Here is a 15,286-nt window from a genome sequence, read left to right as displayed (position 1 = left end):
TGAGATGGAGGGGGAAATGAGAATCGGACCCACCGGAAGCCTTCTATACTGTAACAAGAATCTCCCATTGATAGCGCAAGCTACAACAGCGATGCATCATATCCTCATCGATCGGAGCAGCCAGCTGGGAGCCCCAACCGAGTGCCGTGCGCAGAGTGGAGTGGTTGGCAGCCATTGTCTCCCTCCTCACACAGAGCAGACAACTGACGTTACATGGCATCTCTTCTCTTGCTGCAACACAGCAGGCCCACACCTGTGTAGCCTAGACTAGTTGAACCTGTTATGCCCATTTAAAAACTGCTCGAGTAATTCATCCGTACTAAACAGGCATGAAACAGATAACGAGTCAAGCACATTACTCCTATGCCATGCAGGCACGTTCTAGGTTGAAGCAGGTCTTTTTAGCTATGGCTTTTGGTGTTTCACGTAATGTGGTAGCTCACGAGTATAAGCTAATGAGTAGGTGTGGGATGATAGTGTCACAAATTCAGGAATTGGTGATTCAGCGAGTTGTAAAGTAATGAGGATCTGCAGGGGAAGCCATTAAAACTATCGCATTAGGGCTGATGTCTTCCAGGTTTTTTCTCATTTCTTGCGTTTTTTTTAAGGTTTGATTTTTTTTTTATTTTTGAGGAAATATGCTAAAAGGAACCTATAAAGGTAATTATTGTCATTGTAATGCAGTACATTTCTAGGATTTTCTTTGTTGGTATTCAAGTCAAATTTTAAATGTCTCTGCATACCCCCTTTAATTTACAAATTTCTCAAAATTGCTTTTCGCAGTCTATTTGGACATCATCTCACGGCCTACTCTTAGCTGCCCCCTACTGACATAAACTTGGCCATCTGGGACCAAATGATGCAGGCGAAATGGGCCACAGTGGGGAATGGTTGTGACATTTTCTTTACTTTTCTCATCGGCATGTGTCGAGTTGAAGGGAAAGGAGGGGCATTATTTTTTACCTGCATCTGTGTAGTAAAGCCAGCTTAAGAATTTGTGTCATGGAAATGAGTGATGAAATACTAATCGTTAGTGCACCTTTTCTAGCCACAGCAAATACCTTTTCATTGTTCCTTTAATCGAGCTGAACTAGTTCGTTCATTATCACAAAAATGTATGCAGCTTTGCTTTCATCTATTTGTTCCTTCTTTGTTGTGGTTTCCATGCTGCAGTTTTATAACAACTTCATTCCTTTCGTGCACAGACAAGGGTAGGAAAATGAATGGCTCGTGACGACATGCATATGAAAAAAGCCAAAAGTGATTGAAATCAAGTAAAGCATATGGAAATTTTTAATATTGTTGTTTCACAGGATTTTCCATTGACTAATGGAAAATTATTACTGTAATCGTTTTTTACCTGAAAGATTACGGCGGAAGTAGGAGAGACGGCAACTATATGTAAATAGAGAGATCCAAAGCTACAGCAGTGGCTGTTAAACCTTGTTCGTCCGAGTATACTAATTCGGTTGTGCATAGCTGAATATTGAGATTGCTCACAAGGGTCACCCCCAACCAATGCGGCAATAGGTCTAATACCACAAGTGCCACTTGGAATGCGATTGAGTGGTGAGAGTAACAGCTGTACCAAAACCCTTTAGTCCTCCTCTAGGAGCACCAAAGGGTTCTAGCCAGAGCCACTGTTAAAGGTATACTGCAGGGAATTTGCAACTTTCTCTGAAATCGCTGAAATTGCATTCGGGAGATACAGTTATCAAAAGCTGTTTTGTGCACTGCTTTGAGATTATTGTACTGGCAAGTTATATTTTGTAGAAGATGGCTGTAAAAGTGTGAACTTTCCTTAGAACTAGTGCTAGGTAGTTTTTAATGAGGAATTATATACAACTCTGAAAAGTTTTGTTAAGCAAAAGCTGTAAAGAACTGTATTAACACAATAAGTACAAACCATCTTCTCTTGGTCACGTGTCAGTGTATGTTGTGCCTCGAGGCTCCTGTATTGTGCTCTTTCTGTGATGGGTTCGTTGCGACATAGGCAAGTGGCTTTGCCTTATGAGTGACCTTAAAGCAACTCGCACTTCCTTTAGTTTTGCACTTGTGCAATCAAGCACAAGAGACGAATTATAGGGTCATTCAGCACTACACATCTTGCATCTACAGTACACCTAATGTGGAAAGCCTGGGAGTGTTGCCAGCAATCTCTCTGTTATGCTTTTCTCACTCCGAAATTTTTTTTTATACTGTCCTCAACAGTTGAAAACGCAGCTGAGTTGATGCAGATAATTTTCGGATAATGATTGGGTTTGTCTGCACATTCACAAAGCATGCTTGGGTAGAAATACAGAAAAATACCGAGTTCTCACTATACACTAACTATCTTAAACGCAGTGGCGAACTGATTGTAATCTTCATTTATCGGAATTTGTTTTTGGCAGAATCACAAAGTGGCGGAAATATGTGTAGGTGGTTTCTTCACATTCACATTCAAGAGACTAACAGACCAAAATGTGTCATAAATTATGATGGAAATGGCAAGCTCTAGCCTTGCAATTGAGGACAGCAGTACAGGAAGCAAAAGGATTTATTTATCACTGAAAATCTCATCAAATGAGCTAGAGTGTTACATTGCTGTGAAACCTTGCCGTTACCGGTGCATCCCACCATATGGCCACATCTCGGTGAAGTATTAGAGTGCACATGATTTTTTCTTTTTTTTCACGAGTGTTCATGTTCTATTTTAGTTTATGCACTCTCTGGCCATCACTCTGCTGATTATAAATGCTCCCTTCACTTCGCCAGTGAAGTGCATCTAGCTTCTGTCACTCAGTGGAACCACAATGTTTTGCATTTCTTGGCTGCAATGGCGACCACGGTCATTTAATGCTTGCATAGACTTAGGCGTTTGTCAAAGTGCCATAACGGCTGGGTGCGGGAACTCATATATATATTATTCTCTTCTGTAAAAAAAAATGAATGTCTGGCAGCAAAGCTTTCCTTTTATATTAGCTTTCAATACATCCTTTTTGCCCGCCTGTGATTGACATTTTGCTCATTTATCATGGTTTCCAGCTTCTTCATACAAACAAAAGACATCAGTAACATCAACTGATGAAAATATTCTTGGTAAAAACTTTTCTACAGCATTTCTAACAAAAATTTCATGGAATGATTACCTTAGAAGTATGTTTTTCATTGTGCCGAAAAGATTAGGTGTTTAAACTTTTGTAAGGTGTGAGAAATGTACTCATTTTGCAAAGCCATTGTTGTTGCACGTTGCAGCCATAAAAAGTTTGCAATCTGCAGTTCTCGTAGGACGTAAATTCACTAAGGTGTAAACAAAAAAAATGAGAGATATAATTAGCTGAGGAGGAAAAACTCGAAAGCCCATCATATTCTCCACTGTAGCCATAGAAAAAAGTCTAGCTCTTCCGCACGATGACACAGCTAGGCAGCTCCGAATGGCTTTATTAACCACTGGCTGTTTGTGTCACAGGAACACTTGTTCCTAATACAGTGTGCATTAAAAAACGTTTTGCTTTTTGTCCTGTAACTCATTACATGATGGAACTGAAAGAATTTACATTTAAAATAACGCTTAGAAATGAGCTCAGTCCTACTTCACGCATTTTGATTCAGTTTTCACTGGTGGCAGCACGCTAACTGTGACTGGTGCATTTGTTGACTAAACTATCAGTGAACAGCAGTTGACGATTTAATTTATTCTAGGAAGCAGCTAGAAGTTCAATGGCACAAGGTTGGTACTGTGGGGGGCACGAGGTAAACCAGCAACTTATGATGTACAGACTGATGTAAAGACGTCAGCAAGTCTGCCCGGAGTGCTCGAACACCAACCTGTCGCACAAAGAAAATGAAATTTTTGAGCAGGGGCCCAATTCTAGGAACAATGATGGCGCTATACTGAAGGTGCATAGGCATACTACTTGCACTGACAGCTACACTTTACCACTTATAGAGCAGCCCAAACAAAATTTCACTTTGTTCGCTCCGCAGCACACCTCTCCAGCATTGTAGACGTGCCGACGACTGCACTAGTGGTGAAAGTGTGTTGCTATTGCTAGGGGGAAGGACTATACAACCAAGGCACAGCAGAAGCCAAATATTATAGTGATTGTGTTCAGCCATTTCGCTGCTAATATGTTATTATTATGCTATTATGAATCAAATCATATAAGAATACCCAAGTACAGATGCAGATCTGCTAAGCGAACTCCGAAGCAGATATCTCAATACCGGTAGCAACCCCAATGCTACCTATGAGTACGAAGGGGTTCCTAATGAAGACTTCGACAGAGAGATCGCGGAAGCGGAAATTTGGGCCGCAATTGGCCATTTACATACTACCTCTCAGCAATTAACGACTTAATGAATGAATATTGGAACAAAGGTGAACTTTCGCAGATGTGCAAACACGTGAAGGTTGTCTTTATTCCTAAACACAAAAAGAAACTAAGCATAGAGAACTTAAGGCCCATCTCTCTTACGTCGTGCTTAGGTAAACTTATGGAACATGTTATTCTAAATAGGCTTTAGAACTACGCAGAAGAGAATGACCTTCTGCCCAGCTCAATGATTGGCTTCAAAACTCAACTCTCTACTCAGGACGTAATGCTTCAGTTGCATGCAGAAGTGATAGATCCCCCTAACAAAACCGGAACCAAAGCGATTTTTGCCTTGGATCTGGAAAAAGCCTTCGACAATGTCTCTCATGAAGCCATTCTCCAAACCCTCGCCAACATAAACGCAGGGAACAAAACCTTTAATTACATTCCTTCCTTTCTCTTGGGAAGGACTGCGGGCAGAGCTAAGTATCGCAGGACTTGCATCGGACAAAATAGCAATAGGAGACAGAGGAACCCCGCAAGGATCAGTCCTCTCTCCCTTCTTGTTCAACCTAGCAATGATAGGTCTGCCTCCCAAACTTGAAGAAATCCAAGATCTTCAACACTCCCTATATGCTGACGATGTCACCTTGTGGGTAGCAAAAGGTTCGGACGCTCACATAGAGGAAACGCTTCAAGAAGCAGTGAATGTAGTCCAGTCATACACTAACCAGATTGGGCTGAAATGCTCACAACATAAGTCTGAACTACTAGCAGTGAGAAGGAAAACGCAAGACAAAGTAGAGATAAAAGTCTACCTGCACGGACTACCCATACCCACAGTTGATATTATTAGAGTGCTCGGGCTCTACATCCAGAGCAATAGGAAGAGCAATGTTACTATCAACAGGCTGGAAATGACTGTGCGATAAATCACTAGACTGATACACAGAGTAACGGCAAGAAAGAGGCTGACATTTGTCGTCTTATCCATGCCTTTGTACTAAGTCGATTCACATACTCTGTCCCTTATCTCCGCCTCATTCAATCTGACAAGGAGAAATTAGACACTCATTAGAAGCACCTACAAGGCTGGGCTAGGTCTACCCAGAAACACTGCAACCGAAAAACTTCTCTCACTTGGGATACACAACAATGTAGAGGAGCTGATTGCAGCTACAAAGACTAACAAACTCTAAAGCAGGCAGACAAATTCTCAACCGCATGAGAATTAATGCCGAACCACTAGCCAACCACTAGGACCACTACCAAGAGGAGCTGGCGACAAAATTATCTCCAAACCTGTGCCCAAAAACATGCATCTCTCCTTCCATGAAGGCAGGAGGAAAGCTAGAGCTAGGGCCCTAAACAGAAAATACCGAAATCACGATGGGGTGGTGTATACCGACGCCTTGGATTACTATATGGCTGACGGTGCTGTTGCTATCTTTGTAATTAAGCAGTACAGTAAGTAAATGCGTATCAGCTGCTTCGGTCAAAGTCCGCTACTCGGACCAGGAGGAAGAAGCCGCTATCGCTACAGCAGATGCGGACATAATTGTCACTGATTCAAAAACTGCCATACGTAACTTCTTGCGTAGCAGAATATCAAATACTGCCAGAAACAACCTCGCGGATATCAGACTCGACAGAGAAATAGAACTCATATGGACACCTGCCCACTCAGGGTACCGAGGCAATGAGGGTGCTCATCAACACGCTCGAGGTTTTGTCGGCCGAGCGGTGAGACCTAATGCCGAGGAACTTGAAATGGAAGAATTGCTCACATACAGCGACCTACAGCAACATACCCCTGCCAGCATTTTAGTTCATCGGGATAGTTTGCCCATATGATAAAAGTAGCAACTAGTGCAGCTCCCTCATGACTGCATGGGCAGCAAGAGCGCAAGTATGCTGCAAGGGAATACACTGTCAAGGTTATAACATGCCAAAGTTAATACTTTTCTTGCTTCGTGCACACTGACTACAAATGAATTACTTCTCCTCTATGTGAAAACAGTAATAGACTTTGTTTCATGCATTTTGCCTTGCTTAACTAATCAGTATTAGACACATACCTTCACCAGACATTGCACTTCGGGCTGGTAGCAGAAATAAATGGATTAATATATTGTACCAATAAATTATTATTAAACTTTTACCACTTTGTTCGCAAGAAAAAAAAAACATTTTTGCAAATGTGCGTAACATGCAAGGCTGATTTTGTTAATGCCCACATCACATTGACACAGATAAAGTAACATAGTGTGTACCAGTGAAAAAAGTGATTTCTAGTCTGTGTTTGTGCTAGGCTTTGTTTCTGCTGCTGTCTGCAATCAACAAACTACATTTCTAAGGATTGCATTTGCAAAAGAAAATAGTACTCATATCAAGACATCCTAGGCCGAGGACCTGGGTTCAGTTCCAGCCATAGTGGTCGTTACATATCAATGAAGGTGAAATGCAAGACACACTTGCAATGTCAGTGCACACGAAGAACCTCAAATCAATGGCATTAATGCAGAGCTGTCCACTATGACGTCTCTTATAGGCAGTTTTTCTATATCACTTATGGAAGTTAAACACCATATACCACACCGAAGGAGGAACAACACTTTCTTTACTGACCAAATAAGTGAAAAAGAAAAGAAACTCGCGATTGCCCTGGCCTTTAACCCTGATGTTGAAGGAAAGAAAGTGTATTCAGAGGCAGCAGCTGGTGGTGGCAATTTCCACCTGAGCATGGATATTCAATGAATGCTTGTTTTAATCTGAAAGTAAATCTCTAGAAGGAAAATTGTTGATGAAGGGCGACATCTGCAGGTTTTGTTGATGCTATATTGCCATTTATGACACTGTGAGCACCCTTTCACTCTTATCTACTACCCTGCGAAACTAAAGCTTTAAACTGTTTAAAGAAGCAAACAAGATAGCTTTGAACAGTGCCACATTGCTGCAATACCTAAGCAACAGCTGCACGAGCTGTTTAAAGCCACTTGCAAAATACACAAATCATTTTCACTACATGCACGGCGGAAGGTGTTTGCACGCAGTAGAGGCACTCAGAAAAGTAATGTATCAGCTTTTGGGGTTGAAGCACAGCTACGGACGGTCACCATTTTTTTTTTTTTTTTATGCAGGCCTTTGCTTCACTGGACGGTTTAGGTGGGGTTCTCACCTAAATACAAGGCGTGCGATAGCATTTCGGAGCCGATTTGCATATGTTAACGATATGTAACACAAACCTGCGTCTGAGAGCCACGACGGGTTTCATGACGCGGTCGTGCGCCAGCGATTGAATACATGCACAAATAAACCGCATTTAATCCCCCTTTTGCGCGAGTTTTCTGCGCATGCGCGAAGCCCCAGCGGCGACTGATGAAAACACACTGAGAGGCGTCGACGGCGCTTCTCGTCGCCGCACTCATAGCCAACGCACGGGGGCTGGAGGCGCGGTACGTTCACAGCCTCGGTAAAACGATGCCAACCACCTGTGCCGCTTACGGCTGCCACTCTCGAGGCGTGCCGGGATGCAAGACGCGTTTTGTTAGGTTTCCTTCGGCGAGCCGCGACCTGCAACGGCGTGAAGCTTGGATTAGGGCAACCAAGCGTCAAGACGTGAATGGGCGACCTTGGCAGCCGACTGCGTGCTCTCGACTGTGCGAAAAACACTTCGTTACAGGTATGTATGCATCTAAAGGAAATGTGCATGATGAAAAGTATCTACCGGAGTTTGCACCAAGCCTGTAACCCACTAGTGATAGCCGCAATGAGCATTTGTTCGGCGCGTCTGATGGCGATGTATTTTGTCGTTTGTTTTATTTATGTGCGAAGGGGCCGGGTAGCGCAGATATCACAGGTGGCTGTGTGCGCTAGACCGTAATATTTAGCATGTTTTATTGCGACTGCCGCCTGACTAAAAAGAAGAAAAAAAGGGTGTTTGTTGTGATGCACCGCCGTTAGCGAGCTGAGTGGTTGAGCTGGTCATGAGGCTCGCGAACGGCAGTGCATTAAAACGCCGTATTTTTTTTCTTTTTCTTGTTAGTGAGGTGGCAGTCACGATAAAACATGCTAAATATTACGGCCTAGCGCACACAGCCGCCTGTGATATCTAAGGTACCTAGCCCTTTCGCACATAAAGATAAGAAGGGACAAAATACATCGCCTTCAGGCCTTGGTGCAACTGAAGCAATCACGCACCGAAGAAATCCTCATTGCAGCTATCACTGGTGCGCTACAGCCTGGGTGAAAACTCCAGTAGGTACTTTTCATCATGCCTATTTCGCTTAGATGCATACATACCTGTAGTATCTGTGTTTTTGCCGCTCGGACGCACTTGCACGACGCACAGTATTTTTTTTTTTTAAATTAAAGGCTCGCCTTCGTGCACGCCAAAGCATCCGGACTTTGTTCCTTTAATGTACGCAATCAGATGCACTTCGTTAGGGAGCTTGATAATCGTCTTCGTCCAACCGTTTGCAACGGCAAGGAAACCGCCCGGCACAATAAATGAGTCCCCTGGAGGGTTCATGCTCGTTCACTTGCAGAGTGGATCGCTCTGGACGTAGAACAGGGTTGGTTCCTGACCGAGATGCGCATCCGATATGTAGGAGATTCACATGTGTCACCAAGTTGTTGATTCCGCAGAAATCGCGGCGGAGGCAGAAATGAACGTTGGAGATCCTTTCACAACAGAATGACCATTCTCTGCGCACCGAGAACCTTTTCACCACTGCGACCACATCCGTTCTGACTCCTGAGGCCAGAAACCGGCTACAGCTCTGAATCATCCATTGCCAGAAAAATGCAGCGCGTTTCCTGCAGGTGTGCATTCCGGCCGGGACAATGCCCTTTTCACGGGGTGTGTATATGTGACTCTCTGCCGATCTTCGTGGATGAAATCCTATAGCTGCACGGTTGTAGATGACGCGAGGAGGAAGCAACGCCCATTGCACCATGCCGGCGCCGCCGTGACCGCATTGTGCTCGGTAACTCAAGACACCCCGCGCATATGCGCCGCTCAAAGTCACAGGAGACGATTCCACCTAGCTCTGCAGCATCAACAAACCCCTGGCTGCTTTGCCCTTTGAGATCCCTCTCTCTCTCTGCCCCCACGCTCTCCTGTCTGCCGAAAACCTGCACGCTGAGAGCGTCTCATTCTGTCACGTCGAACACGGCCCGCGCTACACGCTCTTACATATACGTACGTGCGTTATGAGTGGATTGTGAAAACGCTCTACCTTCCCCCATACTGCGTGAACATGATATGCTGCAACCACTGTCACTACTTTCCGCTCCGAGGCCAAAAACAGGAGGGAAGCTTTCGCTTTCTACCAGCGTTGGCGTGGCCATTTCGTATGGTGCGCTCTCGCGTCGTCTGCTACACTGCCGCTCAATGTGTTTCCCGCCCGCTCCCGCATGACGGCGCCACATCCTCGCGCAAAAGGCGGAAGACTAGCCACTAGAGCACTAGCCTCATGCAGTCTTTAGGGTAGTCTCCAACGGCTAGCAGCAACGTTACTAGAACAAACTCTAGCAGTCAGCACAAGGGATCTTGCGGAAATACAAGGCTTGCGTTCCCTCATAAAATAGATCGCATTTCGGGACCGATTTGCATGTAAGCGGTATGTAACAAACCTGCGTCTGAGCCACGAAGGGCTTCGTGGAGCGGCCGTGCGCCAGCGATTGAATCAATGCACAAATCGCATTTAGTCCATCCGGGGCAAGACAAGACGACTAGCCTCATGCGGTCTTTGGAGAAGACTCGCGGCACATGTATAGCACAAGAGCGCGCACACACATCCACGCAACAACGCGCATCGTACGCTGCCACAACACGAGCGCCGAGACCCATGCCTTGAGTCGCTAGCGTGGACTGGGGGTGCCGGCCGCAGCTCGTAACAGCCAGCCGAAGGCCTCTTCTCCCTCTCCATCTTCGTTTTCTCCCTCGCGCCGCATCCGTTTGTTGGGATCGGATATACGCAGCCGGGACACATGGAGCACCGTGCGTCCGGCGAGCGAGCTCCATCAAGCTCCGCCCACAGCAGCTGTCACCGCGCAACAGAGATGGAAGACTGCTTGGCTTGATCAACTTCACATGAATTCACGCTCGTACAAGAAATGACAAAACAGCGATGTATGTTATCAGGATTGTCTACTGTACTCGTGCAACAACAGCATGCCTGCACACGTATGAAGCGTTCGGCAACGATACCACCCGCGGACGCGCTGGGCGACGAACTCCACCGATTCGTGCTTGCCCTAGTCGTCGCTAGGCCTAGCCGGTGTCGTACCGGAGGCAGCGGACCACGCTTCGGAGCGGGCCGACGCTGTAATAAAGGTTCGAATTTTATCACCAGCGTACTGAGAAGGCCATCTTATAATAGAATGAACATAAGCTCGATTTGAGCGGCACATTCGGCAGCGGAGCGAGCAGACGTTTGGCGATCGACCGGGCAGCAGCAGTGGTTGGGCGAACAAACTCGCTTGTGTCGCAGTTATCCCTCGTAGCAGCTCTTCAGATTGGCTGGCGATCTTCACAATTTACGTGTAGTTGACAGTCCTGTATTTAGTGACTTTTTATGCACACGAAGAAACAATACTGAAGGGTTTTTTAGATGCCGGCGCGTCCGCGTCGTCTGCTCGGTAGTACCTCGGCCCCTCGACGGTGGAGCCGAGAGGCGCTCCATCTTAGTGTTCCTGTATATGCTCCCTAGGGAGCAGAGTTGCGCGACTGGCATCCCTGCGCCGCCCTTGGCGATGACGTCAAACGTTCCATTCGAAGGAGGAACTTGCTAATCGCAACAGGAGGAGCCAACTTTACAGGCGAAACATTTTTCTCGCCGCTTGCAGTGCCGTCAGCTGTCGTCGCATCGGTTTCTACAGTGTGTTCCCACCTTTTTTGTGCGCTCTAATGGCATGGCTGTGCAGTGCAGAACGTTCTCTTCAAATATGACGGGGTGCAGTGCGCCAAACTGCACAAACCGCACCGAAAGCGGCAAAGTGTTTTATTCAGTGCCCTGCGGAAGGTTAGTCCTACGTCGGCAACTACAGTGGCTTTTAAGTATGGGCCGCGTGAAACAGCCCCGAAAGGAGCTCGAATATGCGAGGTAAGTTCTTTTCATTTCATCTGAATGCATCCTTTGCGCTTATTTTCTGTAAAGTGGCTTTGTTTATTAACTTTTGGGCGATCCCTAGACACGTTAATTTGCTTGCGCATCTGCCGACTTCATCGCTCGAATTGCTCGCGGTGCACTTGAGAACTGCTCTTTTTCTGGGTGTAAGACACCAGCTCTTGCAGTATAATATGCTGGCGGTATGTAATGCTACATCTGCTTTTACTGACTGTCACCTCATTGTTTCGGGAACCACGTTATTACTTCCCATGAAATATTTTACTGGCCTTCCTTATATTTCCCCCTAACTTCCACTAATGTAAGTCTGTTTTCACTCTAGTATCGCCGGGTCACGAAAGACAGTGAAGTGCAGAATTTAACGCGAAGCTAATGTACTTCTGAAAGTAACTAAACAACGCGATTCATAACTTGCACGAAAACTATCTGTTGCGCTGGCTTTTTCTCTGGCCGGCTGTGGTTTTAACAGGTATAAACTGCATCCTTTCCGTAATTTTAATGTCACGATTTTCTTACTTGCGGTTCCGTTGCGTGTGGTTGTTGCCGTTCATTCGCCACTGGGTACTCCGTTATTGTCACCGCGAAGCTGCGGTTAAAATTCTGATCGTAAATTCGCCAGCGGGAACGGTGGAAAATTGCGCGGAATGTGGTATACTGCTATTCTTTGCACACTTCCATTGCGGGGTCATAGAAAATTGTCATGAATTCATGATTGCACTGTCGCGTCTCTCATAACCTGAGTCCCTTTGAGACGTTAAACCCCAGACGAACCATGATTGCACTGTGCGTCACCTGTTGCACATCGACCTTTTTTAAATACAAATCTAGTCAACAGTGTTCGTACATGTTTTCTTCTGCACATAATCCTATACAGGATCATTTCACAGCAGACCAGTTTGAGTGGTCCTACTTCAAAGGAAGGAAACGACTCAAGCCAGATGTTGTGCCTACCATCTTTTCTGGTGAGCGAACCATTTGGAATTTTCAAGCTTGCATTGCTCTTAACTCTCCATTCATTGGGATACCAATAGTGTACTCTTGTTCATGCAGACATGCCTTTTTAGGTACTGAAAAACAGCATGGCTGATGAGCTGTCCCCACCGACAATAGGTTAATACATTCAGCTCGATCACGCAGTAGCTGTGACGTGCATGAAAATTATGAGGTGCAAAGTTTTCATTCGGCCTTTTACACCTGAACAGCCATATCAGTGTGCTGCGCTTGTGATTGCCCAGAACATGCATTCAGTATCAGCATATGAGATCTTTTAGTGTCCAGTGCACGATATGAATACTGAAAATTAGGATTTTCTTTAAATAATAATAATTCTTCAAGCTTGGAACTAACTCTTCATTCATTGCAATGTCAACAATGTACTCTTGTTCATGCAGACATGCCTTTGCAGGCACTGGAAAACAGCATGGCTGATGAGCTGTCCCCACCGACATTAGGTTAATACATTCAGCTCGATCACGCAGTAGCTGTGACGTGCATGAAAATTATGAGGTGCAAAGTTTTCATTCGCCCTTTTTCACCTGAACAGCCGTATCGGTGTGCTGCGCTTGTGATGGCTTGTGAGGATGCCATCTAACCATCGCATTCGCTGCCTACCCCTTCTCCGGTAACCCTTCCCAAGATCAAAGCTTTCTCCAGCGACTCCTCTCTTCTCATCAGATGACCAAAGTAGCAAAGCTGTAACTTTAGAATTTGACCCTCCAATGAGCAGTCAGGGTTTATGGTCGACAATATCGACTGATTTGATCTTCTGGCAGTCCAAGGAACTTTCAAGAGTCTCCGCCAGCACCACAATTCCAATGCGTCAATTCTTCGGCGGTCAGCCTTCATCACAGTCCGACTCTCGCATCCATACATCACAACTGGAAAGACCATAGCATGAGTTGGATCTTGGTTGGCAGTCTGATGTCTCTACTCTTTACTAGCGGTCATGGATAGCCATGGCTCTCTTTCCCAAAAGCAGGCGTCTCCCAATTTCATGGCTGCAGTCACATTGCAGGATGATCTTGGAGCCCAGGAAGAGAAAATCTGTCACGGCTTCCACTTCTTGTCCCTTGATGCTCCAGGACTTGATAGGGCAAGACGCCATGATCTTTGTCTTTTTAATGTTCAGTTTAAGCCCAAATTTCTCACTCTCTTCTTGTACGCGCATCAGAAGTCTCTTGAGTTCCACTTTACTTTTTGTCATTAAAGTGGTATCATCCGCACATCTAAGGTTGTTGATAAGTTTTCCAGCAATATTCGCTCCAGCTGAAGACTCGTCCAGACTGGCCTTCCTCATCTCAGCATATAGGTTAAATAGGCAGGGCGACAGTATGCAGCCTTGTCTCGCTCCTTTTTCAATCAGGAACCCATCAGTAAGACCATGCTCAGTTCTGAATGTGGCCTCTTGTCCTTCATACAGGTTCCTGAGGAGCCAGATGAGGTGAATTGGAACTCCTATCTCGTGGAGAGCTTGCCACAATGATCTACGCAGTCAAACGCTTTCGCATAATCAATAAAGCAGAAGTAGATGTGTTTCTGGAACTCTCTTGCTTTTTCCATGATCCAGCGAAGGTTTGCAATCTGGTCTCTCGTTCCTCTTCCCTTGCAAAACCCAGCTTGCACGTCCGGAAGCTCCCGATCCACATACTGCCGCAACCTACCTTGGAGGATTTTCAACATCACCTTGCTAGCATGCGAAATAAGCGCGATCATGCAGTAGTTGGAACAAGCTTTGGCACTGCCTTTCTTTGGAATGGGGATGTAAACTGACATCCTCCAATCCTGTGGCCACTGCAAAGTTGTCCAAATTTGCTGACATATGTTATACAGAATTTTAACAGCTCCTTGGTTAAGGTTTTGAAGCAACTCAGCTGGAATGCCATCAATTGCGCTAGCTTTGGTCTTAGCAAGCCTGGCTAAGGCCCATTCAACTTCACTCTTCAGGATGCCTGGCTCGAGATCAGTGATCACAACCGTTTTATGTTGGGTTTGCACATCCGGGTCTTCCTTGTACAGTTCTGTGTATTCTCGCCACCTCTTCTTTATCTTTGACGCTTCAGTGAGGACCCTGCCTCGTTTGTTCTTTATCACGCCCAGCTTAGCAGAAAAGCTTCCGTTGATATCTTTGATTGTCTTATACAGAGCTCTTGTGTTCCTCAGTTGGCTGTTGTCCTCAACTGCTTGGCACTGTTGTGTAGCCGACCCTTATTGTGCCACAGATTCTCCTTCTGTCACTTAAACTATTGCACTTCTCGCATTGTGGTTAAGCATGAAGTGTGTCTTCAGGCAACATATTTTTATCTGTGTGCAGGAACCTCGAAAGAAGACCGGAGTGACCACTCAACCTGGACCTCCTCAAACAGCTTTCAGCTGAAGACACTTAACCAAGTTGAACGTCTTTCCTGATTTCTCTTCTTTTCTTTTATAACAGTGCAGCACCTACGATTTACTCCAGCATTGTACTCAAATGATATTTGTATGGCTGACACTGTCTACTTCCCCCTGATGCTGCAACCACCATTTGGCAGCTTAGTCTGAAACTGAAAATAGATGCTCTATTTTATTAACCAGCCACACACAAACTCGAATCTGGTGACTCATGCTTACCTTTCAGAAATAACCTTTGTCTTTCTGTACCATGCATTATCCAAAATAAAAGTAGTCAATGAAAACTAGTGTCTACCCCTTTATGGTGTTATGGCCTTTAATGACTACCAGTGTTTCAGCACAGGGCCTGCATGTCCCTCTGAGTGTTCAGCATTACAGTGAAGTGTACAGTGATTGTCAAGTACAATCACTTTAGCCTCTCTACTTATTCTGCAGTAATGGGGCTATGTAGTGTACCTGTTACAGGAG

Source organism: Amblyomma maculatum, chromosome 3, assembly GCF_055883805.1.
Source record: "Amblyomma maculatum isolate TAMU_Amacu chromosome 3, ASM5588380v1, whole genome shotgun sequence".
In the NCBI taxonomy this organism is placed as follows: domain Eukaryota; kingdom Metazoa; phylum Arthropoda; class Arachnida; order Ixodida; family Ixodidae; genus Amblyomma; species Amblyomma maculatum.
Note: the sequence above shows the minus strand (reverse complement) of the source record.